Source organism: Lithobates pipiens, unplaced genomic scaffold, assembly GCF_037356315.1.
Source record: "Lithobates pipiens isolate NorthernLeopardFrog02 unplaced genomic scaffold, aLitPip1_a1.2 Scaffold_8, whole genome shotgun sequence".
Lineage (NCBI taxonomy): Eukaryota > Metazoa > Chordata > Amphibia > Anura > Ranidae > Lithobates > Lithobates pipiens.
The window spans coordinates 594,412,460-594,437,366 of NW_027507903.1; the positions used below are offsets into that span (position 1 = coordinate 594,412,460).

A 24,907-nucleotide genomic window follows, 5' to 3' on the forward strand; every position below is an offset into this window, starting at 1 on the left:
GTGGCTGAGAGATAAACTCACACTGCATAGACAATGTAGGGACATCTCAGTGGTGGGGGTTTCAAGCAAAACAAAAAGAAAACAGCACAATGTGTATATTAAGGTGGAAGGAGGGAACCACCTTAGGTAAAAAAGAGGCCCAAGGCCTCAAAACCACCATGTATTTTTGAAGAAAGAGAATGGGTTTTTTCACAGAATAATGCAGGCAGCTCTGAGATCCATCTTGCAGATGTATTAGCCATGAGAAAATCCTTCTGTAGCACTATCCCCACAGGAGTTGCTGGTATCTGGGTACCCACTGTTGCACAACCAATCGCTTTAGCATTTCCTTCATTCGCTCAGACACAGAAAACAGTCTTTGGCTTGTTTTTGTTATTTTATTAGGGGATGATAACTTGAATGGGGTAGGGAATTATGGGATGTCAAACTTGGATAATGTCTAGAACAAGAACATAAGGGGACAACTTCTTCCCTATTTACATGAAGATCCTCTTCTTTCTTCCTCTTGCACAAACATGGTTCACTATTTACAGCACCCACAGATCACTCCAGGGAATTAACAGTCTTGACAATTCAGCAGTAGCCCATTACAGGCTAGGAACATCCCATCCCTGCGTGGAAAAATTTTAGTACATTGTGGAGTGAAAAGCATCGCCTTTTGCCTTCCTGTAGAAGACACTGAGCCCAGTTCTACCGCAGAAGAAGACTGCCAGCCTGCCTAGCTGCCACCAGTCCACTTGGCTGCTTGCTTCCCCCAGTCTTCCTGACTGGCACACACACATGGAGATACTCCAGGGCAAGGTTAGCTGAAGACTTGGCACACCGTGGTCTTCAAGAGAGCACTGTTATAGCTGAAAGTCTCTCCCCTTGTCTTGTCCCTGCACCGTGCTGATCTACTCACTGTCCCTGCTTGCTCTATCATGCTGCCTCTCTAGCATGAATCCCTCCAACTGCATCCTATGGTGGGATCCTTCCAGCCCAGCTATCCTGAGCTCCAGCCTGAGCTAAAACCTTCTCCTTCAGGGGTCCCTCAAGGGCCACTGAAGCCTCTCCTCAGCACTGCTTCTCCATCTTCCACCCGACTCCCCTGCCTGGCATGGCCCAAATCTATTTATTGGCTTTCTCGACCCCTACCAGACGCATCTTGGGGGATTGCCCGAGGGCCCATAAATATTCAAGACATTCTCCAATGTTCTAGAAACGGGGAAGCACGGAGAGCTGCCAGGATAAGTCATCCAGCCCTGGCTTTTAATAAACCTGACCCAGATTCAGTTACTTAGGTTTATCCCAGAGCCAGAATTTCCTTTACCTACTCTCACTACTAATAACACACACTAGAGGGTTCTACATATCTTATTCATCTTCATATAAAAGCAACAATGCTATGATTGAGTAAGACAATGACTCAGCAGGTGATACTGGCTGATGGCATGGCTTGTGCATCCTGCGGTTTCGAAGAGAGCAGAGGCTTTTCCCATCATGTCTGCCAGAGAAACTTAAAATTCCCCTCTAGTTAAAAAAGGAGGATTGAGGAGTAGTTGAGGAGATAAAAGGGGGACTTTGAGGTATGGAAACTAATGTCCAAAGACACAGGTGCAGAATTTTGTAATGGAATTCTTAATACCCTTACAATATTACCGTAAAAAATACACTAAACTTGAAATATAAAAGACAAGGTTTCACTTACGTAAATAGGTACACAACATGTCAAACCTTAAATTTGTGTGCACCCTTAACCACTTTCAGACCGGACCATTTTGCTGGTCAATGACCAGAGGTCTTTTTACAATTTGGCACTGCGCTGCTTTAACTGGTAATTGCGCGGCCATGCAATGTTGTACCCAAACAAAATTTGCGTCCTTTTCTTCCCACAAATAGAGCTTTCTTTTGATGGTATTTGATTGCCTCTGCGATTTTTATTTTTTGCGATATAAACGTAAAAAGACTGCAAATTTTGAAAAAAAATGATATTTTCTACTTTTTGTTATTAGAAAAATCCAATAAACTCAATTTTAGTCATACATTTAGGCCAAAATGTATTCAGCCACATGTCTTTGGTAAAAAAAAAGTCAATAACTGTATATTTATTGGTTTGCGCAAAAGTTGTCACATCTACAAACTAAGGTACGTTTTCTGGAATTTACGCAGCTTTTAGTTTACGACTGCCTATCTCATTTCTTGAGGTGCTAAAATGGCAGGGCAGTACAAAACCCCCCCAAATGACCCCATTTTGGAAAGTAGACCCCCTAAGGAAATTGATAAGAGGCATGTTGAGCCCATTGAATATTTTATTTTTTTGCCTCAAGCGATTGAATAATGACAAAAAAAAAAATTTTTTTTTTTTTACACAAAGTTGTCACTAAATGATATATTGCTCACACATGCTATGGGCATATGTGAAATGACACCCCAAAATAAATTCTGCTGCTTCTCCTGAGTACGGGGATACCACATATGTGGGACTTTTTGGGAGCCTAGCCGCGTACGGGGCCCCGAAAACCAAGCACCGCCTTCAGGCTTTCTAAGGGCGTAAATTTTTGATTTCACTTCTCACTACCTATTACAGTTTTGAAGGCCATAAAATGCCAAGATGGCACAAAACCCCCACAAATTACCCCATTTTAGAAAGTAGACACCCCAAGCTATTTGCTGAGAGGCATGTTGAGTCCATGGAATATTTTATATTTTGCCACAAGTTGCGGGAAAATTACAAACTTTAATTTTTTTAAAAAATTTTTTCACAAAGTTGTCACTAAATGATATATTGCTCACACATGCCATGGGCATATGTGAAATGACACCCCAAAATAAATTCTGCTACTTCTCCTGAGTACGGGGATACCACATGTGTGGGATTTTTTGGGAGCCTAGCCGCGTACGGGGCCACAAAAGCCAAGAACCGCCTTCAGGTTTTCTAAGGGCGTAAATATTTGACTTCACTCCTCACTACCTATTACAGTTTTGAAGGCCATAAAATGCCAAGATGGCAAAAAACCCCCACAAATGACCCCATTTTAGAAAGTAGACACCCCAAGCTATTTGCTGAGAGGCATGTTGAGTCCATGGAATATTTTATATTTTGCCACAAGTTGCGGGAAAATTACAAACTTTTTTTTTTTTCTTTTTTCACAAAGTTGTCACTAAATGATATATTGCTCACACATGCCATGGGCATATGTGAAATGACACACCAAAATAAATTCTGCTGCTTCTCTTGAGTACGGGGATACCACATATGTGGGACTTTTTGGGAGCCTAGCCGCGTACGGGGCCCCGAAAACCAAGCACCGCCTTCAGGCTTTCTAAGGGCGTTACAGTTTTGAAGGCCATAAAATGCCAAGATGGCACAACCCCCCCCCCCAAATGACCCCATTTTGGAAAGTAGACACCCCTAAATTTAGGGGTACACTAGTGAGACTAGGTAATAAATGGCGGGTGCCCTGAAACTACAAAAAAATAACTAACCAACCAGCGTCACCTGTAACAGTTATATGGTGATCACTGGTGAAAGGGTTAACTAGGGGGCAATCAGGGGGCTTTATGCGGTAGTATATGGGGGTCCCTGGCGCTATAAAAAGCTGCGGCGAACCTAAATACCTACCTACCTAACTAGCGTCACCTGTGACACTAATACAGCGATCAGAAAAACGATCGCTTATTAGGCTGGGTTCACACTGGAGCGATGCAGGAACGCCACAAATCCGCGGCGGGTTCCCGCATCGCATGCCTCCCGGCGGCAGTTCACACTGCCCTATGCGAACTGCTGGGAGTGTCAGTGAAATGTTAATGACACCCCCAGATCAGTTCGCATATCGCAGTGCGATCTGCAAACTCGGATCGCATGGTGTGAACACCCATGCGATCCGATTCTAATGCGGACCAAAAAAAGGGTCCAGTGCGAGTTTGCGGCGGGTGCGGCGGGTGCGACACGAATTCAGCCATACTATCTGTATGGCTGAACTCGAATCGCACAGAGATCGGATGTGATTTGCACTGCAGTGCGGTGCGAATCCCATCCGTTCTCATAAACCGCTGCAATGTGAACCCAGCCTTAGTGACACTGGCGACGGGGGGGGGGATCACGGGGTTAAACCTTTATTGGGGGGGTTAGGGGGGTACATTAGAACTAAAGGGGGCTAACCCTAACTGCCCTAACAGTTATTACAGTCACAAATGACACCCGCCGGGTGATCAGGGGGTTAAACCTTTATTAGGTAATAAATGGCGGGTGCCCTGAAACTATAAAAAAATAACTAACCAACCAGCGTCACCTGTAACAGTTATATGGTGATCACTGGTGAAAGGGTTAACTAGGGGGCAATCAGGGGGCTTTATGCGGTAGTATATGGGGGTCCCTGGCGCTATAAAAAGCTGCGGCGAACCTAAATATCTACCTTCCTAACTAGCGTCACCTGTGACACTAATACAGCGATCAGAAAAATGATCGCTGTATTAGGCTGGGTTCACACTGGAGCGATGTGGGAACGCCACGAATCCGCGGCGGGTTCCCGCAATGCATGCCTCCCGGCGGCAGTTCACACTGCCCTATGCGAACTGCTGGGAGTGTCAGTGAAATGTTAATGACACCCCCAGATCAGTTCGCATATCGCAGTGCGATCTGCAAACTTGGATCGCATGGTGTGAACACCCATGCGATCCGATTCTGCTGCGGACCAAAAAAAGGGTCCCGTGCGAATTTGCGGCGGGTGCGGCGGGTGCGGTGCGAATCACATTCGTTCTCATAAACCGCTGCAATGTGAACCCAGGCTTAGTGACACTGGCGATGGGGGGTGATCACGGGGTTAAACCTTTATTGGGGGGGTTAGGGGGTACATTAGAACTAAAGGGGGCTAACCCTAACTGCCCTAACAGTTATTACAGTCACAAATGACACCAATGCAAAAAAAAAAATGCAATTGGTGTCACTGTGACTGGGGGGGCAGGGGTAATTGGGGGGGTGATCGGGGGGTGAAGGGGGGGTGTGAGTGTGCCTGGCATGTTCTACTGTGTAGTGTCGTGTTGGTGCAACTCACCGATCCTCTCTCCTCGGTGCCGGAACGAAAAATACCGACACGGAGGAGAGATTACATCACTTCCTCTCCTGTGTTTACATTACAGGAGAGGAAGTGATGTCACGGAGCATTTCCATTCGTCGGGAGCGATCGCGAGGGGGTGGCCATGAATGAATGGCCGCCCCCTCATCCCGGATCGCTTCCGAACGAATACCGACCGCCGCGGGAAGGCAGGGACGTATATATACGCCCATATGCCTGCCCGTGCCATTCTGTCGACGTATATCGTCGTGCGGCGGTCGGCAAGTGGTTAAAGTGGTGACAATCTTCAGTACTCTGTATTTTCTATAGGCAACTCTTTAAAAAAAAAAACTATAGGTCAACAGTTCAGAATTACACAGGAGGTCTGGTGCTAGAAATATTGCTCTCACTCACGCGTGTGCAGAGTTATGTAGCACATGTATCACAATCTAAGTTTTCATGTTTAGGTGCCCCCGATGCATAAGTTTACATTTGTAAGTGTGTATGTGTGGTTAAATCATTTATTTTTTACTTACTGTATATACTCTGGTATAAGCCGACATTTTCAGCACATTTTTCTATGCTGAAAAAACCCCCCCTCGGCTTTTACTCAAGTGTCCCACTGTCATGCTGTGTTACGGCGGCTGTTGCCAAGTGTACTGCACATGCACGAGCGCATCCATGAGAACATTAGCGGTGCAGCGGCTAGTGGAGTTGATGGGTTGACGATGTGCAGCAGAAAGACGTTCTCGTGGACGCGTTCGCACATGCGCAGTACACCCGGTTTGAGAATTTGACAAGTTGGAGCTTTTGACAGAACCTCGACAACTGCAGTTGGGCACTGGACTCGAGTCCGCCGGACTTTTCCGCTGGATTGTTTGATCATGTGTACGCGGCATTATAAACTATTCTAATAGTTTTACATAATACATCAACATCTACACACATGGGACAGCCAGCGTTAGAGGCGATTTATTCCTCCAAATTCAATATACTTTTGCACACCAGTACTAACTAGTATACCAGTGTTTCTCTTCTCCCTCAGTTCTTCTCCATCACTCAGCTAATGTGACCCCAGCGCTGACAGAGAAGAGCAAGGGAGGGTCATTGGTTGTTAGGATGCCGGTGGCTAAAAGTTTGTAATGGTGCACAATGAATACCTGAGGCTTTGTGTAACTAAAAGGCAGGCTTCATCCAGCTGCTGGCTTGTATACAATTTTGGGGCAATTTGTAGGCATTTAGCCAAGGCACCCCTGAAGAAACCTCAAGGCACCCCAGGGTGCTTGGGCATCTTGGTTGAAACGGGCTGGTCTAAAAGACCATGGATGTCTCCCCTGTGCTCCACTGAATATAATGGAGACCGCAGTGCATTTGAATCTTTCCCAGCCATGCTGGCCTGGGAAACTAACAGGGAGACCCAGAGGTGACATCAAACATGTTGCTTCTGGGTCAGTAACAAAAAGGGGAAGAGAGTAGACATATGTCCGCTCAGCTCCCTCCCCCCTACCCAATGGCACCCACTATGCCAGTCCCAGACCCGCAGATGGGCAAGCAAAGCCCAGGATACATGGCTTGTCAGATTTACATGCAATCCCCAACCCCCACTGTCAGGTCTGTACGGCATATGAACCAGGCAGTGAAAGGGTTAGCGGGAGGCTTGATCCACCCACTGGCTTGAATACAGTTTTGGTACGTTTTTTGGTATTTTGCCAAGGCACCCCTGAAGAAACCTGAAGGCATCCTAGTTGAAAAAGGCTGTGCTAGACCATGGCCATGACAAACTATTCAAAAGTGCCACAGCCTACCTGTGACATATTGTTCCCAGACTAAGTTGCTCTTGCTGGCTACCCCTCTATGCCCAAGACAGGGGCTTGGTATCCCAGGCTTGGGGAGGGTTGGCTGGAAGTATGTATGATGGGGGTAACTCCACAGACAAGGGACAAAGTCCCAGAATCACCACACTAGCTTCTTTCCAAGGGAGAACCTACCAGCTGGGGACCCCCTGCTTTGCCTATTTCCATAGAGAGGGTCTTCAGGGACTGGAACTACTGGGATTGTGATTGTCAATGCTTTGGAGCATCTATCTGCATAATGTTGTCCTGCTGTACTGAGGGTGAGCACCAGACATAGAGTCCAGTGTTAAATGCAAGTTCACAGATTGATCGGATTTGCTAACCTCTCGTGACTTTTTTTACTGACAAAATATGGAGAATTTACTGACAGAGCACATTTTTTTCTAGCATTCTAAAATATGACAGAAACTTCTATTATAAACCAAGACAATCAATATTTAAGCAGAATAAACAATATGTAAACATTAACAATACTCAGAACAAGTAATCTGCTGGCTTTACAATGAAAAAGTCAAAACCTGAGTGACAAAATGTGAGCATGACTAGGATGCTGAAAGGCCAGAGGCCCCCTGGGACTAAACATAAAAGTAAGCAGTATGCTTGCACTATTGGTATACATGGCCAGATTTTAGCTAATGCCGCGTACACATGACCGGACTTTCCAGCAGACTAGGTCCAACGGAATCAGTCGGACATTCCGATCATGTGTGGGATAATCCGATCATTTTTCATTAAAAAATCAGATGGATCTAGAAATAGAATATGTTTCAAATCTGTTCCTATCGAGAAGACCAAATACGATGCAAGAGAAGCTATTGGCTACTGGCTATTGAACTTCCTTTTCTAGTCCTGTCTTATGTCATCACGTTCAAAATGATCGGACTTTGAAACTGACTTATTCCGCTTCATGTGTGGCCAAGTCCGTTTGTTGGAAGTCCATCGGAACTTCGTCGAAAGTCCCTCGGGAAGACCGTCAGACCTTTTCTGCCGGTCGTGTGTACGCGGCATAACAGTGGAGGGGCTTAAAGGGAGATCATTAAATAAAACTTGTGCCTAGTCGCTACATACACTGCACACAATAACAGTTCTTGTATCCACAAAATACTTTTCTGGTGGTGTAAACAGTACACAATACAGTGCAGCCATAGTGCAGTTGCTCCTACCCTTCTGGTGGTATACACAATACAGTGCAGACATAGTGCACTTGCTACTACTTTTATGGTGGTGTAAACAGTACACAATACAGTGCAGCCATAGTGCTGTTGTAACTACTTTTCTGGTGGTGTACACAGTACACAATACACACAGTACACAATACAGTAAACCCATAGTGCAGTTGCTACAAATTTTCTGGTGGTGTACACAGTACAATGTACCCGTAGTGCAATTGCTACTACAATTCTGGTGGTGTACACAATACAGTGCAACCGTAGTGCTCTTGCTACGGTTGTTCTGGAGGGGGCTGTGGGCTCGCCACCTACCCACAGACTATGGCCCAGCAGAGAACATTGGGGTTAGAGGGCTATTTGCCACCACTTGGGGAAGATGGCACCTCCAGACATTTGTGTCCAGATTCGCCAGTCATCGGAACCGGGTGAATGCGGTATCTGTGGCTGGGCTTGTGGAATTGTTCCTGGCTACCTAAGATGAGATAATGTAATGTAATGCTACATCCCCCCCCCCCCCCTCTTGTTGTTGTGTTAATTGTGTTGGGTCATGTCATGTAGACAAAAAGTCTGGTCTGGAGACACATCCCAGCAGGGGATGTGTAAGGAGGGACTGCCTGCTTGTCATAATCCCTTCATGTGCTTCAACTGTAGTTGTATGAATATACAAGTGTTGAGTTTCCATTGGTTCTTCCTTGTCCCCTACCTCCTCTATGACCAGGCTAAGGGGAGTGGCCCTAGCTATGTTAAAAGTGTATGTTTGGCACTTAACCACTTCAATACAGGGCACTTTCTCCCCCTTCCTTCCCAGCCCAATTTTCAGCTTTCATCGCTCTAGCGCTTTCAGTGACAATTGCGCGGTCATGCTACACTGTACCTACACTGTGGTATTTATTCACGACTCCGTTTTTTTTTTTTTTTGCGATATAAGCGCAAAAATGTGGAAATTTGGAAAAAAACAATATTTTCTTTTTTCTATTTTAAAAGAAATCCAATAAAATCAAATTTTGTCATAAATGTAAGCCAAAATGTATTCTGCTAAATGTTTTTGGTAAAAAAAATTCTGTTAAGTGTATAATAATTGGTTTGTGTGATCACGGACATATGTACACAAATGATCATGTACATATGTGCAGGTGATCACGTACATATGTGTGCAGATAATCATTGGGACATGTGATTTTAGTGGGACATATGTGTGTTTTTATTATTAGGGACATGTGTTTTTATTATTTGGGGACATGTGTGTTTTGGGGACATATGTGGGGACTGTGTTTATACTGTGTGGTGTGTTGTGTGTTTACACTAGACTGGTGATCAGTGAGTAAAAAGCTGTAAAAAACAGCTCATACTCACTGATCATCAGCCGGCTGCAGCGATCTGCTCTCCTCTCCTCAGCGATGACTTCTGTGTGAGGAGAGGAGGAGCTGATTGCCTAGCAACCGCCTGTTTGTTTACATCACATGACGGCCGTGATTGGACACGGCCGTCATGTGATCAGGAGGGCCAATCACAGAGCCCTCCTGCCGATCTGAGATGCACCGTCCAGGTGACACGAGCACATCGGGATCGCGCCACTGCGCGGGCACGCGCGTGCGCGATCCCGCTCCTTCTGAAGGACGTTCCTGAACGTCCTATCAGAAGTAGACGGCTCCCACCCGGCCGTATATGTGTATTGGCCGGGTGGGAAGTGGTTAATAAACAGTTTTATGCTCTGGATGTTTAACCCTCAACACCCGTGTGACTTGTCTCGCGATTGAAGGGTTAAGGGCTGGTTATGGCGAGGCTGCAGGCTGCGGGTGCGTTTGGAATACATGAGACACAGGTTTGGTGGAGATGCCCAGCAGTGGCATCTGAGATCCGTCACACCCCCGAACACTGCTGGGCGCGGTTCATATACCTAGAATCCTGTAGCGAGGCACATCAGACGTATGGCGGCAGGACAGGGCTGCGGTACAATGAATAATTTTGACAACGAATGGCTGTCCGACAGTCATTGCGATGGGATCACTCGAATAGTAGCCCGTGTATAAAGCTTATGACATCGGAGCGGGCTCCTAATCAGTTTTGAGCAGGGGTCTGAGGTACCGCAGCCTCAGGATAACCGACCAAGAAAAAGTAAGTTTGGGGCAAGCTGTTGCTTTAGACCCACGCTTTCTGGCCTTGGGGGGTTCCCAGACTCCGGTAAGTGGTTCGGAAGAGGAGGGACGACACCGGTGGATGATTTGGTTGCTTCCTTTTCTCAGCAGTACCCCGACCGGGAACCGGCTCAGGGGTTGGAATAGGGTTTATCGAGCGGTCAAAATACCATGCCCCTCCCTTTTTTAATAGGGTTCTGGTTCCTGACCCGGTGGTCTATCCATTGGGTGTGGTTCCCAGAAAATAACCCAACGTGTTTGGGGGGATTCACCACCTTTCCCTTCCAGAGGGTGGGTTGATTAAAGATTCGATGGCTCAGGAGGGGCATGCGGTAGCATATACCTGTGGGTGCAGCGATATCACGGGTTGGCGTGATGGGTAGGGGTCGCTGTGGTCGGAATCTGATAGTGAATCAGCTTTCCGGATTTTGTCAGTTCATCCAGACAGTTGCCGTCTGCCAGGCTATATGGGGAATGTGGCATACTATGTAGATCATTGTCTCCCATGAGATGCTCCATCTCATGCGCTTTCTTCAAAACATTCAGCTCCTTTTTTGGGAATGGGTGGTACGGGATATCTCTGCGATCAACTCGGTCATTCACTATCTGGTTGACTTCAGATGCATTTGCCAACCGGGTCACAACATTTGCTCCGTCCCGTTGGGGACGTTACATCATATAGTGGAACATTTCGGGATCCCGCTAACAACGGGTAAGACTGAGGGCCCCACATCTACCCCTGTTTTCAGGGCATGGAAGTGGATTCGGTGGGAAGGGAATGCCGATTATCGAGGGACAAGCGGGAAAAGCTCAAGGCAGAAATCGTGGGACCATTGCTAGGCATGAATTCATCAGTTAAAAACTTGGGTTAGAAAAATAAATAAATACATAAGAATTTGCTTGCTTGAATTCCCATGGGGAAGTCGTTTAATGGGCACACTCTAATGAGGTCTGGGCCCATCAGTAATTTCTAGGTAGAGTGTCACATAGGCTGCGGGCCCCATGGGCTATGGGGCCTACTTTCTGGAAAAGGTAGCACAGCCTTTTGTCCCCCAGCGAGGGGGGAGGCTTGGTTCTTGAAGAACTTGGTTCTTCTGGAACGGTTTCAGACTGTAGTAGTAAGGTAAATGTGGTGGTAATCCTTCTGTAACTAAAGGTGCGTCTCTGTTGAGACAACCTGGGGGGGGGGGTCCAGGTGACAGCCGCTTGTCGGCAAAGTCCATGCCGGGGCCCGGTGGGTGAAACATTGGATGTTGGGCTGTTCCCAAGGGAACGCTTTCATTTATGCAGTATATTTACCAGGGATGGGTATCACCTTGGTGGGTGCTTGGTCTCGTTTTCAGCGGGTCAGTTGACAGGAGTTGGCACCAGACGCGGAACAACTCGGGCCACTGGTCCTGACTTAGGCGGGACATTGCCTTGTGGATCACAGCATGGGGGGATTCAATGCTCCATGAATAGGACAACTTGTGGGGGGGGCAACTTCAAGGTAGGGCAGGAATGTGCAGCATTTTGGTACAGGGTTGGTACCGCCTCGAAGGGTCGAGAGGTAACCCACGTGGGTCGCTATTTTATTACCATGGGATTGGAGAGAGGCATCTCGGCAGCCGCCATCGTTCGGTAATTGGCAGACTTGGCATTTCTTTCAAACTACGAGGCGCCCAGTTTTCCATTGACATGCTACACGGCCCATTTTAGTAGCTGAGCAACATTTGTAACTCAGAGCATGAACTTGACCTATTCCGCACGGCCTTCTCGCTGGCTCTCTTGGGGGGCATTACGGATAAGCGAGATAGACAGCCCTTCAAAATGGTCTCAAAGTACGGGGGATGGTGGGGGTTGTAAGTTATTTGCAGGATTCGGTCAGAAGGTGAGTAAGACGGTCAGAACCGATCGGACCACTAAGGACATGCGACTGGAGGGGTTCCGGATTAGGGAGTCACGCACATGTGGCCGGTAAGAGGAGCAAAATGTTTACGTGACATTTCATAGCTGGGTTTTGAAATTGGTTGACAGCGGTGGCTATGAGCCACAAAGTTATGCCTTCCAGTCTTTCTGAATTGGGGTGGCCACAGAGGCTGCCAGGGCCGGCCCCAAGTTATGAAACAGATAAGCACATTGGTAGGTGGGACTCGGACAGATTTTAGTTTTATATTCGCCCATATTCGTTGCAGATTTGGGTCTAAGGATGTGGCTTTCGGGCCTTTATCTTAGCATTAAGTAAGGGGGAACTTACTGTTTTGGGTTGTGATTTTCTTGTTTGCATTGGGGAAGTTGGGCAGTGTTGATCCTGGGTCACTCATAGGTTTACTGGGGTGGGCCAGTGGAGCGGATGTTCAGCTAAAAGGTGGGCAGTGGGGCAGCTCTGCCAGAATGGTCATGGCTTGGTCAGATATGGTGGGCAGTCATCTTGGCCAGTGAAAAAGGTTTATAGGACCCTAGGGAAAAACATGGAAGTGAGTAGGCTTGTGAACAGGAACGGGGGTATGGCTATACATCATAGTGAGCTGGAGGTGGATACATGGAGGTATCTTGAGAACAATGGGGGTGCACTTTAACGAAGTGGGAACCAAGCTTTGGGCTCTAGGTTTGCAGGAAAGCATACAGCAAGCAAGGAGGGTGTGGAGGCGCACGCAAGGGTAAGGTTTTACCCCTTCCGTGCTGTGGCAGTGGTTGGATCTTTAGAGGAGGAGAACATGGATGTTATATGCATATATAACATGGTTGTTACCCATCCGTGGTATGTGGGTTAACATGGTTGTTACCCATCTGTGGTATGGTATTAGCATGGTTGTTACCCATCTGTGGTATGGGGTTAACATGATTGTACCCATCTGTGGTATGGGGTTAACATGATTGTACCCATCTGTGGTATGGGGTTAACATGGTTGGTACCCACCTGTGGTATGGGGGTAACATGGTTGGTACCCATCTGTGGATGGGGTTATCAGGTACCTTCTGGTTAAAGATCCCAAAAGTACATAAAAGTTGGTTAAGCGTTATTTAAAATGTTGTTTATTTAATCTCAAAATAATTGTTAATAAAAGGCCATCAAGGCCATGTAATCCAAAATCTTGTCATGTCATTTGTGAGGGGATTTGGAGGGGTTAGATATTATGGTTAACGGGTGGCTGAAGTGACTGTGGGTTAGGTCCTTCACATGTTATGCAGTTGCTCCTACCCTTTCAATGGTGTACACAATACAGTGCACCCATTGTGCACTTTCTACTGCTTTTCTGGTGGTGTAAACAGTACACAATACAGTGCAGCCGTAGTGCAGTGGCTACTACACTTCTGTTGATGTACACAATACAGTACAGCCGTAGTGCACTTGCTACTACTTTTCTGGTGGTGTAAACAGTGCACAATACAGTGCAGCTGTAGTGCAGTTGCTACTACTTTTCTGGTGGTATACATAGTATCTAATACAGTGTAGTGTGTTGTTGCAAAACAAAATATACTTCATGTCCTAAAAGAGAGCAAGCAGGCTCTGTGTCTACAGTCAACAGTGCTGGTCGTGGACATGGTGCATCCTCTGCACATGGCCGTGGGGCACGCTTGTCCTATTTTTCTGCTGCTGGCCGTGTTATTGAGCCACAACATGCAGAAGGGTTGGTGGAGTGGATAACAAAGCCGTCCTCATCCTCATCATCCTCTGTCACCCAGGCTCAGAGTAGTTTGACTTCCAATGCAGCAGCCAAAGTGGCCTATTCCACCAGCTCCTTGTCCACAGTCACTCCTTCTGTAGCCCCACCATCAGGCACAGAGGATTCCCCCAACTATTCGGCAACAGTGTCGGGTACATGCTGCTGGAGGATGCACAGCGATTAGAAGGCTCCGATGTTGGTACCCAGGCTGAGGAAGGGAGTAACGTGAGACTAGAGAGAAGGGGTGCCCAAGAAGGACAAGAAACTGGCAGTCATGTTCTCCCAGCTGCAGCATACTGCCTGGCTGACATTCAAAGGGAATGCAACCTACCCACCATCCGCCTCATTTGTGACATGCCCACCAGGTGGAACTAAATGCTGGTAATGCTGCAGCAGTTGCACACGCAGCAGAGGGCCATCAATGAGTACCTGTGTGAGTATGGCACCAGGACAGGGTCAGGAGAGCTTGGCTTTTTTCACCACGCCAGTGGCTACTGATCAAGGATGCATGCACTGTCCTGTCATCATTTGAGGAGGCCACAAGGATGGTGAGCAGTGACAATGCATGCATCAGTGATACTTTCCCTCTTGTCTTCCTGTTGGAGCACACGCTTTGTGGAATAATGGAGAGGGCACTTGAGGCAGAACAGCAGGAGAACGAGGAAGACTTCCTTACTTCTCAAGGCCCCCTTTATCCAGATAGTATTTCTGCGGGCCTGCCAAACACACAGGAAGAAGAGGAGGAGGATTGTGTCAGCAAGGGCATGGAGGATAACACTCAGCAGCAGTCTTCAAGGGATCGTTTTCAGTCCCCAGAAACCCAAGGAGTTGTACATGGCTGGGAGGAGGTTGTTACGGATCATGTGATCCTTAGTGACCCAGGAATCAGAATCGAAAGCCTCTAAAAACTTACACTGCATGGCCTCCCTAGGATTGGTGGTATCAAGGAGAGGGATCATTACTGGCTGGCAACCCTTCTTGATCCATGTTACACCAAACCGGGGGGGTGTTAAGCTCATCCCAGGTGTAAGAAACAAAACATACAATACAAAACAAAATATAGAGTACGGCACGTAGGATGGGCCTTGTGTTGTTCACACTGGAATCCCCGCTTATATTAGTCCCTAACATTTCCCTATACATCAAGGTTCCAAGAGTCCGACCTTACATCAGAACCCCCCTTAAATCAGAGTTCCCACTTACATCATGGTGTACAACTTTCCCCTTTACATCACGGTCTGCAGCACTCCCCCTTTACATCGGAGTTCCCCTTTACATTAGGGTCTACAGAGTTCCCCTTGTACTGTAGGGGGAATCTTGTAGGCTTGCAAAGTGAATACACTAAGGTAAAGGGGGTACTTGTTCCCATATGTTTATAGACAGGTAAAAATTGGATGGTTTTTACAAATTGTCTGTAAATTTACAGGCAGTGGGAATCCCTGATCTCAGAATGTAGCCTGGTACACACTAATAGTTTTTTGACAGCTTCAGTCGGAGCCACTGTACTAACAGTCCAATGTTTGTACAGCGATCTCCCCCCTGAGCTGTTGTGTTCTGACAGAGGGACGCCCCCCCCCCCCCCCCCTCCGCCAGAACACTCCGATCAGTGATCTCTGACATTGACTGAACGTGCTGATCAGGAGTTGGTCGGCTGCTGGTTTGCCAAGCCTGCTTCTGTCGGACAGGGTGGCATGCACACTGATCAATTGTCAGCAGTTTTTTTTTGAACTGGCAAATGTCTCCCGACATTTGGCCTGTGTGTACGGGGCTTAAATCTCTGGGACATCACACCCCCTTTCCCCATGTGGCCAATAAATATAAATGTATAAATGTATTGCTAAACAAAAAATCCAAAACTATGCCAAGATATAATATACAAAATAGTTCATATTCTTGTCCTATCAATCCATCAATATTTGCTTGTGTTGTAAAGTGCTTTTCAAGATTAAACAATCTCCAGTGTTTAGCTTGCACTGTTTGTCCACCACTACATGCAATATGTGCACACTCCACCCGATGGACTCTCACCTTAAAGCCCCATACACACTATCAGACTTTCTGCTGATTTTTGTCTTCATATTTACCAAAACCATGTAGTGCAAGGGCCTGTCTGATTGCATACAAATTGAAACTCCTAAGGTTTAACATCATATTATATGGTTTTGGTAAATCTGAAGACAAAAATCAGCAGAAAATCTGATAGTGTGTATGGGGCTTAAGTTTATTAACTTACAGCTAAGTAGGGTCACAACACGCTTCTGTACAACCCGTGGGGACTAAGCCCTTGTACACACGGTCGGACATTCCGACGGAAAATGTCTGATCGGACCGTGTTGTCGGATAATCCGACTGTGTGTGGGCTCCATCGGACTGTTTCCGTTGGAATACCCGATGGACAAAGTTTTAGAGCTGGGCTATAAAACTTTCCAACAACATGATCCGATCGGACTTTGTCTGATTGGAATTCTCTACACACAATCAGACAAAGTGCCACGCATGCTCAGATCAAATTCCTAGACCAAAGCTATTGGCTACTAGCCTAAACGTAGTCCCGTCATAACAAAATAACATCATCACGTTACGTACGATCAGATTTTCTGACAGCTTTGTCTGACCATGTGTATGCAACACAAGTTTCGGACAAAATCCGTCAGACGGAATCCGACGGATTTTGTTGTTGGAATGTCCGACCATGTGTACAAGGGCTTAGATAGATATCCACAGTTCATTGGATTATTCAGATGTAATTGGACAGCTTCACACCATGTTGTTACTCCGGGTTTGCCTCCATTCAGACGTATATGCATGAAGAGAAACTGTACATAGTGCTTTACTGCTTTAAAACCATACATTTATTCACAAAAACTAGGTAGAACACTTATATTGCCTTGGTGCTTGTAGCGCATCAAACTGTAATCACATATGTAAACAATCCAACATCCAATGCTAGATCCACCCCCTGGGACAGTATTTACCCTGTGTCTCGATTTCCTCATGTTGTAACCTCATCCAGCCCCTCTCCTCCGCTTTATACCACAGGGTCACGTGGCTTCATCAGGGAAATATGATTGAACATCACGTCAATCTCCCTTATATTTATTAATACAGAACTCCATTTTCCCATAGCCTCTATAGATGTATGTTGTTTTTTATCAGCACCATTTTCCCATAGACTATGCTATGTGTTGAACTGTTATTTAGTGCACCATTTTCGTATGGATTACCGTCACACTACTGTGTGTATACACCAGGCCATCTCCATGCTACATCTATATAAAATCCCCTTATGTCTAAAATATGTTAAGTATTAAATAACACATACAGTGCCTTGAAAAAGTATTCATACCCCTTGAAATTTTCCACATTTTGTAATGTTAAAAAAAAAAATGTAAATGTGTTTTTCTTGATCATACATCACGGGACACAGGAGCTTCATTACATAGTGGGTTATATAGGCACCTCTGGTGATTGGACACTGGTTGACCCTAATTAAGGAGAATTCCTCCCCTATATAACCCCTCCCATCCGGGAGGCACCTCAGTTTTTTCGCCAGTGTCTGGTCGATGGTCACGTAAAACTTAGCTCTATGCGGGTCCCGGCGAGGGCCGAAGGGCTACAACAAACCGGATCCATACCTCGGGCCGATATTTGACTCCCAAGATGGTATGGTACCCGGGCCTCGTTTGCCGAAGACACGAGGTTTTGCCTGTAAGTCCTCTCCATTGGAAGACTGGACTCTGGGACAACCAGACTTGGGGTACTGTTGACTCAGGGCGCCCGTAAGTTTCTGGCAGAGTTTTTTACAAGGCCCAGGTAGGAGGATCTTTTCGTAAGAACCCCAGATACACCTGAAGGTTGGCTAACAATACCCGCCGTGATGGGTGAAGGCTGGAATTGGTCTGAACACAGCAATTCCTGCGGCGGGGAACAGGTAGGGGAAGTCATCCTATATATTTAATATATGAATGGATTTCTTCACTGTGAGTAGTTGTATGTCTTACCTGGTTTCCACCACTAGATGGAGTAAGAGCAGCCTGATGCATACTTACATGCCTTTCAATACTAACACGCTCAGTGAAGTGCCTGGTTCTCCAGCTCTCACGTCTCCTTGCAGTCCCTGCCACAATAAAGGTAAAAAAGGGGTCCCACGCAGATCAGGGGGTCCCAGGTCACTCCTTTTGGGTTCTCCCCCCCCCCCCCCCCGATCCCGCGGTCCTCGTGCACGCGCGCGGGCGCGTGCACGCGCGCCGGGCGCGCTCCCGGCCTATTGGGGAAAGGGGGGGGGTGTGGTTGCCAGCTGTGCACAATCAGGTGCTCTATGCTGTAATGCAGGCGCCAAAACGGCCGATTTAAAAGCCCAGAGCGTCAGGGGACTGTAAGGTGAGGCACAGGAGCTGTGGGCTGTAAGCATCCGTGGGATTGGATCCAGGCAAACCCTAAGACACCTACTCGGCATCATATTGTGCAGTTAAGCTAATATTGATTTATTGTGAGACTTTAAGCACAAATAAGTGATTGCATTTTACATTAGTAACTCTGCTTTGTAGCTCAGTACTATGTCTCCTCGTAAGAGGGTTTCAGGGGCAGGTAACAAAAGCACTGGCAGGTCACCGCCTAGGTCCATTTCAAAGGTGCATGCAGATTACCATCCCCCTCTGCAAGAGTGGAGCCTGCATCTCAAGACGAGTCAGTGCCCCTTTCAGGCTTTGCAGCCTCTCCTAATGTCGCAGCCCCGGTATATGTCACTGAGGACTCCCTTAGGGCTACATTGGAGAGTTTTGAAGGGAGGATAATGAATTTTATTTCTGCTTCCCTAAAAGATAGCAGAAAAAGGGGTAGATCCCCTCCCTCTGCTGAAATCCCTCTCTCAGACAGTTGTTCTGAAAATGAGGAGAGATCCCTATCTTTAGAAAGGGATCATGAGCAGTCGGATCAGTCAGAGGATGAGGAGTTAGTCCCCTCCTCCCAGGCACTCAGAAAGCAGGTGCAGTATTATACTGAATTGGTGCGTACCACATTCAGAATGCCTGCTACTGAAGTCGCTACATTCTCTGTCTCTTCCCTGGGAGTCAGGAAAGCCCCACAGACTGCCTGTTCCTTTCCAATTCATCCTTTAATGGCTGACTTGATGTATAAGGACTGGGGACATCCCGATAAACTGTTTTCTCCTCCCAAGAGGTTTTCTATGTATTATCCCGTGGAGGAAAGTTTCACCAAGAAATGGGGGGCCCCATCTGTTGATGCGGCTATCTCTTGTGTGAATAAAAACCTAACTTGTCCTTTGGATAATGCGCAGGTATTTAAGGATCCAGCTGACAAAGGGCTGGAAACCTTGTTAAAAGCCTCCCTTTCCATGGCCGGCGCTGTGGTGCAACCTACAGTCGCAGCCGTGGGGTTGTGTCAGTTCCTTAAGGAACAGGTTAAACAGATGTTTGAACTCCTTCCCAATGAGGAAGTAGAGAAATATGCAGAAATGCCTCACATCTTATGTTTCATAATTGATGCGATTTTGGATTCTGTCCAACAAGCATCACGTTTGTCCCTCATGTTGGTACACATACGAAGGGCTCTATGGCTAAAGAATTGGGCTGCTGAGATGTCATGCAAAAGCATTTGGCTGGGTTCCCGTTTAAAGGGGAACGGTTGTTTGGAGAGGAATTAGATAAATTTGTCCAAAATATTTCGGGAGGTAAATCTACACTCCTTCCAGTCAAGAAGAGTAAACGTCCTTCATTCAGGCGTACTCTTTCTCCCGAAGCATCAAGCTCTAAACAGTGGCGACGGCCTTCCCAGCCCTCCTCGGCTGGAAAGCCTCAGGGCTGAGCCCAGGGACAGAAAAAGACTTGGGGGCGGAAGCCTGCCAAGCAAACCTCCAAGACCTCCTTGTGAAGGGGCGCCCCCGCTCGGCCGAGTGGGGGGAAGGCTCCTGCAGTTTGCAGGCGCCTGGCGGGAGGAGATTCAGGACAGATGGGTGATCTCTTCAGTGTCTCTGGGCTACAGGCTAGAGTTTCAGGAGATTCCACCTTCTCGTTTTCTAAGGTCAAGGATCCCCAGGGATCCGATAAAGCAGAAACCGCTATTTGTGGCCTTAGATCAATTACTATCCCAGGGTGTGATAGTAGAAGTGAGCCCGAAAGATCAGGGTTCAGGTTTTTATTCAAATCTCTTCACCGTTCCAAAACCAAGCGGAAGTGTCAGACCTATCTTGGATCTGAGAGACTTAAACCGGTTTCTACACATCCAGACCTTCCGGATGCAGTCAATACGCACTGTGCTCTCCTCCTAGGAGGAGAATTCATGGCATCAATAGATATCAGAGACGCATATCTTCATGTGCCAATATTTCCCGCACACCAGAAGTTTCTGAGGTTCGCGGCAGAGCAGCGCCATTTTCAATTTGTGGCCCTGCCGTTTGGCCTAGCCACGGCCCCCCGAGTCTTCACGAAGATTCTAGACCCTCTCTTAGCAATCTTAAGAGTTCAGGGCATAGCCGTCATGGCTTACCTAGACGACTTACTTCTCGTAGAGAGAACTGCAACATGCCTAAGTCGCAGCGTCACCAAAACGCTAGAACATCTGGGCCACCTAGGTTGGATTATAAACCTAGAAAAGTCATCTTTACAACCGACCACCAGGTTGGATTACCTGGGTCTGATTATCGACACCGCTCAAGGCAGGGTGTTCCTTCCAAAGCCAAAGGCCTTGGCCATTGGAGATCTGGTGCGCCTGATTCTGGGCAGAAGATCTTCCTCCATTCGGTTGTGCATGAGACTGTTGGGAAAAATGGTCGCCTCTTTCGAGGCCGTTCCATTCGCCCAGTTCCACCCAAGGCCCTGCAAGGATGCATCCTTGCGATTTGGAACAGGAAGCCCCAATCCCTGGATCTTCCTATGCGTTTATCCCCCCGGGCACGCAAGAGTCTTGTTTGGTGGTTACAAACCAGAAATTTGCTAAAGGGCAAAACATTTCTTCCCCTCTCATGGAAGATTGTCACAACGGATGCCAGCCTGACAGGCTGGGGAGCCGTATTAGAGGGAACATGCTCGCAGGGAAAATGGTCTGCGACCGAAAGTCTGTTGCCCATAAATATCCTAGAGTTTCGGGCAGTTTACATGGCACTCAGAGAGTGGTCTCACAGACTGCGAGGCTTCCCGGTTCGGATTCAGTCCGACAATGCCACCGCGGTGGCTTATATCAATCACCAGGGCGGTACCAGAAGTCTGGTGGCCCAAAACGAGGTGAATCGCATACTTGTCTGGGCAGAAGAGCATGTTCCGTGCCTCTCTGCAGTCTTCATCCCAGGTGTGGAGAATTGGCAGGCGGATTATCTCAGCCGCCAGCAGTTGTGCCCAGGAGAATGGGCTCTGCACCCCGATGTGTTTCGAGACATATGTTACAAATGGGGCACTCCAGACGTGGATCTTTTTGCGTCCAGATTCAACAGGAAACTGGACAACTTTGTGTCAAGGACAAGAGATGCACTTGCTCAGGGGTCAGATGCTCTGACGGTTCCCTGGAATCAGTACAATCTGATCTATGCCTTCCCCCCGAACCCGCTACTGTCACGGTTCCTGGGAAGGGTCAAGAGGGAGGCGAAGTCGGTCCTTCTAGTGGCCCCGGCTTGGCCCAGGCGACCATGGTTCGCAGAAATCATGAAGCTAGCAGTGGGCAGGCCATGGACCCTCCCCCTCCGGCCGGATCTGCTCTCGCAGGGCCCAATTTACCATCCTGCTTTATGCAGTCTGAATTTGACGGTCTGGCTGCTGAGACCCACATTTTAAAAGACCGTGGTCTTTCAGGGCCAGTCCTTTCCACTCTGGTCAATGCCAGAAAGCCGGCCTCCAGGCGTATCTATTACAAGATCTGGAGGGCATATGTTTCCTGGTGTGAACCCAGGAGATGGCATCCCAGAAGGTATGTCATTAACAGAATCTTGGCCTTTCTCCAATCAGGCCTTGAATTGAATCTGGCCATAAGCACCATCAAGGTGCAGATTTCGGCCCTGTCGGTCTTTCTTCAAAGACCGCTTGCATCACATTCCCTGATACGGGCCTTTATCCAGGGGGCTATGCGGATGAGACCGCCAGTCAGACCTCCGGTATGCCCATGGGATCTGAATTTGGTTCTCTCGGCCTTAGTAGCCCAACCATTTGAACCTTTGCATCTTGCTTCGTTAGTCCTCTTGACAAAGAAGCTAGTCTTCCTAGTAGCCATATCCACGGCTAGAAGGGTATCAGAATTGGCAGCTCTTTCTTGTAAAGAGCCCTATTTAATTATCCATAAGGACCGGGTGGTTATGCGTCCCAACAGGTCCTTTCTACCTAAGGTGGTTTCAGGTTTTCATCTGAATCAAGATATAATCCTACCATCCTTTTTTTCCAAATCCTCAGTCCATAGAGGAAGAATCCTTACACACTTTAGATGTGGTTAGAGCAATCAGTCTTTATCTTAAAGCAACTGCTCAGATAAGAAAAACTGACTGCTTATTTATTCTGCCAGAAGGCCCTAGAAGGGGTCAAGCAGCGTCAAAGTCCACTCTCTCGAGATGGATCAGACAGGTTATTTCTCAGGCCTATAGCTTAAAGGGGAAGATTCCTCCTTTTCAGGTGAAAGCGCACTCTACTAGGGCTATCAGTGCTTCTTGGGCAGTGCATCACCAGGCCTCCCTGGCTCAGATCTGTAAGGCTGCGACTTGGTCATCAATCCACACATTCACCAGATTCTATCAGGTGGATGTCAGAGGGCAAGAGGATATCGCCTTCGGGCGCAGTGTACTGCAGGCTGCAGTTTAGGTCCTCAGGTCCCTGGCGGTCTATGCTTATGATCTGTGTCTCCCTCCCCTCAACCTGAGCATTGCTTTGGGACATCCCACTATGTAATGAAGCTCCTGTGTCCCGTGATGTATGATCAAGAAAATGGGATTTTTATATACAGCTTACCTGTAAAATCCTTTTCTTGAGAGTACATCACGGGACACAGGGCTCCCGCCCCTCTTGGGTTTTACGTGGTTCTTATTGCTTTGCTACAAAACTGAGGTGCCTCCCGGATGGGAGGGGTTATATAGGGGAGGAATTCTCCTTAATTAGGGTCAACCAGTGTCCAATCACCAGAGGTGCCTATATAACCCACTATGTAATGAAGCTCCTGTGTCCCGTGATGTACTCTCAAGAAAAGGATTTTACAGGTAAGCTATATATAAAAATCCCATTATTGACATTTTATGTGATAGACAACACAAAGTTGCACATAATTTTGAAGTGGAAGGAAAATTATAAATGGCTTTCCCAATTTTTTTTACAAATAAATATGTGAAAAGTGTGGTGTGCATTTGTATTCAGCCCCCTTTACCTTTACCAATTGCCTTCAGAAGTCACCTAATTGGTTAATAGAGTCCACATGAATAATGGTTAAGTAGCATCATCATCTAAATTCATAACTAGATGGCATCAAGGTAAACCTACTGTATATATATACTGAAGCCAATACTGTTGATACCTTTATGTAAAGCTAACTATAGAGAATGTAAAAATATATATAAAAACCTTAATATTAAATATTAATATGTACATATATCGCTTTTTTCCCCATCCATATCTATGCTAATGGTTAAACTACACACATACAGTGCCTTGCGAAAGTATTCGGCCCCCTTGAACTTTTCAACCTTTTGCCACATTTCAGGCTTCAAACATAAAGATTAGGGATGAGCCGAACACCCCCCGGTTCGGTTCGCACCAGAACTTTCGAACGGACCCTGCGTTCGTAACGAACGTTAGAACCCCATTGAAGTCTATGGGACTCGAACGTTCGAAATGGAAAGTGCTAATTTTAACGGCTGATATGCAAGATACTGTCCTAAAAAGGGTTTGGGGACCTGACTCCTGCCTCAGGGGACATGGGTCAATGCAAAAAAAAGTTTTAAAAACGGCCGTTTTGGCGGGAGCACTGATTTGACAATTAAAGTGAAAAAAAAAAATGAAATATTCCTTTAAATATGGTGCCTGGGGGGTGTCTGTAGTATGCCTGTGAAGTGCCACGTGTTTCCCGTGTTTAGAACAGTCCCTGCAAAAAATGACATTAAACGGAAATAACACCATTTAAAATTGCTTGCGGTTTTAATGTTATATCTGGTTCCTGCAATATGGTTGAAAATCATTCAGAAAAATGGCATGGGTAGCCCTCCCTGCCCATTACCAGCCTATTTGGGTCTTGTACGCATATTAAGGGAAACCCCGTACCCATATTAAAAAAGGAAATGCGTGTGGCCCCCAGGCCCTATATACTCAGAACAGCAGTATACAGGTGGTGCAAACAAGACAGGGACTGTGTAGGTTTGTTGTGTTAAGTTGAATCTGTTTGTAATTTTCAACTGGTACATTTTTAAAATGTAGCTCCAGTCAAAAAAACTATTTTTAAGCTTTTTGGAAAACATAGGGAAGGGTTATCACCCCTGTATAATTTGTTTTGTCGTTCATCTTTTTTCATCTCACTTGCTGTTGTCTCCTTCCGTTTGCAAGTAGGAGATGTTTGTAAATTGGATGTTTGAAAGTAGGGGCCTGCCCTATATGCTCTGCAGAAATGGCGGAACAAGGTGTTGGTTTTGCCACAACATTGTAAGCCCTGAAAGTGACTCTTGGTGGGCGCTGGAGCGCCCTGCTGTGAACGATTATATCAAGAATTGTAATTACATGCCATTGTTGAACAGTGGTAGAAAAATTGACCTTTGGTGGTTGTGGTGCTGGTGCCACAACACTATAAGTCCTCACCGTTACTCTGGGTGGGCACAGGAAGGGGCCCTCCTGTGAAATATTATATCAAGAATTGTAATTAAATGTCCCTGTTAAACAGGGGCAGAAAAATTGGGCCTTAGGCACTGGTGCCATCACACTGCAACCTCTGCCATATACTCTAGTTTTATTGCAGGAATTAGCCCTGCTGCAAAGCATTGCATCAAAAATTGTACTTAAACGCCCCTGTTAAACAGGGGCAGAAAAATTGGGCCTTAGGCACTGGTGTCATCACACTGCAACCTCTGCCATATACTCTAGTTTTATTGCAGGAATTAGCCCT

General features: G+C 46.8%; 1 protein-coding gene across 1 annotated transcript in view; it reads left to right on the forward strand.

Annotated features, from left to right (window-relative positions):
- The window catches only part of LOC143961246 (complement C3-like), a 659,302-nt gene that overhangs the window by 618,613 nt on the left and 15,782 nt on the right, over nucleotides 1–24,907 (forward strand). The window lies entirely within an intron of this gene.